This window comes from Lipotes vexillifer, unplaced genomic scaffold, assembly GCF_000442215.2.
Source record: "Lipotes vexillifer unplaced genomic scaffold, Lipotes_vexillifer_v1.1 scaffold543, whole genome shotgun sequence".
NCBI lineage: Eukaryota > Metazoa > Chordata > Mammalia > Artiodactyla > Lipotidae > Lipotes > Lipotes vexillifer.
Window position 1 is genome coordinate 4265385 of NW_006799055.1, and position 3719 is coordinate 4269103.

The 3719-nt window shown below is 42.7% G+C and overlaps 1 protein-coding gene across 1 annotated transcript in view; it reads left to right on the forward strand.

The window, feature by feature from the left end:
* The window catches only part of MTMR6 (myotubularin related protein 6), a 24101-nt gene that overhangs the window by 880 nt on the left and 19502 nt on the right, over nucleotides 1–3719 (forward strand). The gene's annotated exons all lie outside the window — the stretch shown is intronic.

Genomic DNA, 3719 nt, shown 5'->3' on the forward strand with positions numbered 1-3719 from the left:
GAAAGAGCAGACATCCGTCTTCTTCATTTGTTCCAGGGAGGACGTGAGATCCATGTCATTCAGATGTTTCACAGACTTTTTTAAGATGGACATGGGTTTATATTAAAACTTTTTTTAACATGGCACATACTATATCTAATAAAATTAAAGATGCTAAAAAGTAACCCCATTTAAAAAGTTTCTCTTTGTGTCTTTAAGAGCAGAAAAGTAAAGTAACTCTAGAATTCAAGTTGCTGCCGCTTAAAGTTTGAAGATAGAAGGGTGATTAAGTAAATAACCGAACTAGTAGGAGGTGCAGTGGACTAGAGTAGGCATCAGATCAGGGTCTGGTCCTCGTTCCCAGGTTCCAGACGTCTTTGTACTATCTGTGCACACAGATAGGAGCTGTATGCACGTGACTTCCTTCTGTGCCAAATTAAACCTCATCTTTGCACCTTTCATCATGCTTGCTACAGTGCAGAGCATGTAATAGGAAAACAGTAAAAGTGAGCTGAATTTAATCAGAACACATCCCATTCCTCGGGATTGGTAAGAGGGAACAGAATGTTAGAAAATCTTTAGGGTCCCTTGGCTTATTTTAAGTCTTTGCATCTGAAATTTATGATGAGTATATATCTTTGATTTTGTTTCTGTAGTCATAGCAGCTCTCCATTATTCCCTTACCATTCTTTCTGGTGACTTTCATTTGGCCTGATGTTCTTCTGTAACTACCAGTTGATGGATTTTTCTTTACTTTTCTGATTTAGTCTTACCCTTTCACAGTGGGCCCATGCTGGTGGTTTAGTAAGGTCTTTTTATGATTTTTTTAAGGACTAAAAGACTTCTGACTAATTTCGTATTAAGATTAATTTTCTACTGTGCTCCTTTATTACTCTGGGTTATTTTTCTAGCATTAGGCCACTCCTGCTCTCTTAAGTGGCTGTATGTAGACTGCAATTAAACAAATATTTACTAGGTACCTGTTATGTGTCAGGCACTTTACAGACACTGTACAGGCACACAGCAGTGAGCAGGGCAGGCATGGCCCTCACAATGCATTCTGAGAATTGTTGTGTAGCCTATAATATTTTCCTAAATTATAACTTATGCTTAAAAGATTGATTTGAACATAGCCAACTTTTTGTTTCTATTATGCATAGGCTTCACCTGGACAGTTAATTTGCTGCAAAAGTAATTGCATTTGAAAACTAGAAACGAATTTATTTCAGTTTATTTAGCTGTTTTGAACTCTGTGTAGTTTAGTCGCGATCAAGAATTGACTGTAAGTAGTGCTGTGTAACTAGTGACTTGTTCTGTGTTGTTCAGACCACTGTATTTGAAAAGTAATAATTGCCATTTGTTGAGCAACTGTATGTCAGTATAGCCAACTCTACAGTATGATTTCACAGTATTTACAGTTCACAAATATGTTAATTTATACAGAATTATCACTAATTTCTTAACGCTGCCAGTTGGGACATTATCTCCATTTACAGATGAGGAAATCGACTTGAGTGCCCACTTAGCTCGTGAGGGGGTAGAGGTTTGTCTGACTCCATAGTCTACATAATGACTTTTCCATTATCTTTCTGCTTTCAGTCTGTTTTGTTCAAATGTATTAATATTAATTCAGGAATCTTAATAATAATTCTGAGAGCTTTTCCTTCCCCAAACCTCTTCTTGACATAAGTAAATCATATTTATATGCTATTGTTTTCTTGTACTGTTTTTAGTCACTTTTAAAAATTATTCCTTACTAACCAGAGATATATCAGATAAAGTATTTTAGTTGACTACTAATTAAATGGCTTTATAGTTCTAAAATTCAGGAACAGATGTATCATTGTGTTTTGGTCACATTTGGTTTACAACTGTACAGCGTCAATAAAGATGTCAAGTCTGAATTTGCAATTTTGAAAGTGCATTTCCAGGCTATATGTATCAGCAGCGTAGCTGCTGCCTCTCACTTTGAGCTCTAACTTTGCCATAAGGAGAGAGTCTTGCCAAGAAACAATGGGAGCTGTGTGTCTTCCTCCTTTCCCCGCCAGGCTCCGGTGCTTTGGCCGATGTCACGTGTTGATGTCGATGGTGTTGTTCTAATGTGAATGGAACTTTACGGAATGCAGTGGAAGGATGTTTTCCTCAGCTATCCGTGTATGAAAGACTGCTTCCTAGAGCTGGTTAAAGCATGGACTGTCCCATGAAAATCTGACCCCTTTGGGCCTCAAATTGAGTTATTTCAAAAGTCATGCTCAGTTTGTTCCTGGCTTGCTCCCCCTTTTTGTCGTTAGAGTGTGAGATCAGTCATACGTGTGTGTACAAATATATGTTACGTGTCATGGAGAGCGAGGGTGTGCAAAACTAAGAATGGATCAAGAACAAGGAGACCGATGACATTTTGTCTTTGAAATAAGAGCCAGCACGTTTTCAGGAGCACCGAAGTGCTCCCCACGCAGAGTGCTACGTTGACTGCCACTGATATTATCCCCTTATACAGCTGGGAAAAGTGACTCTTGCAGAGATCAAATGAAATAGCCTGTCCCGGCTCAAACAGCTGGCTCCACCAAGGAAGAGGTGCAGCTGGGAACTTGAATCCAGGTCTGTGCTGATCTCTTAGCTGTCACACTCTCCTGTGTCAGGTCAGGAGATTAGAGGAGGGAGGTGGGTCGGTGTGAGCAGGCAGGGAAGGGAGGGATGGATGAGCCCTGTGTCTAGCAGGTGGCTGATGACGAGGGTCTGGAGTTAGGGAGAAGGTGTGCCCCGGAGATGTAGGCTCCGGAGCGGTGGGCGTTTAGGGGATCACTGAGATCTTCTGTTGAGGGTGCGTTTATGCCGGGAGAGCGCACAGAGACTGGGGAAGAGTGTGAAGGCCGAGCGCTGGGGACACTCGTCAGGGGGCCAGGGAAGGAGTGCTAGGGACAGAGCGGGGAGGAGGGTACCAGGCGGGCGGGCACAGCCCTGCCGCTCCTCGTTTCCTTCTTTGCTTCCCCCTGCCCCCCTGCTCCCGCCTCTGCTCCTTCCTTTTCCCAGGGCCAGGCACTGTTCTGGGTACTGAGGAAATGGTGCTGAATCAACCACAAAAATCCCTTCCCTTTGAAAACTCATTTTCTAGCTGGGGAAGACAAAACAATCAACAAAAGTAATGAGTCAGATAAGTACCATGGTGGATGGTGGTAAAATCCGGTGGAGGGTGCCGGGCCGGGCCTGGGAGAGGACAGCTGGAAAGAGGTGGTTAGGGACGCCCTTCCAGAGCTGGTGACCCCTGAGTGCAGCCCGTCCAGTGCTGCAGGAGAGCAGATTCTTGGTCTCCGTGTCCTGAGACGATTCTGTGGAGTGAGGTGGGAGGTGGGAGGTGGGATTTGTACTTCTGTAAAGTTTCGGAGATGATTCAGATGAACAGCTAGGCTTTGAAACTTGTATGTTTAACCCAAATTAAAGTTCTAACCAAGGGAATTTCAGAAAATTTTGGATGTAGAAATAGGCTTAAAGCATTAGGAAGAGTATTATCAACCTGAATTTCCAGTCTCGATAGACACCCAGCCAGAAAGAAGCATGTAATATTGTACAGCCCTAGAGGAAGAAATGAGGAGTGGGGTAGAGGGCTGAGAGTCCACACTTTTCTTTTAAAATAAAGGAACTGAACTGTAACTGTACACGCTGTTAGTCATTTGTATACTTGCTTTAGATTTGTTCATTCATAAGGTACTGAATGGGTGTCTTCCGTTCACCTACTTTGTAGG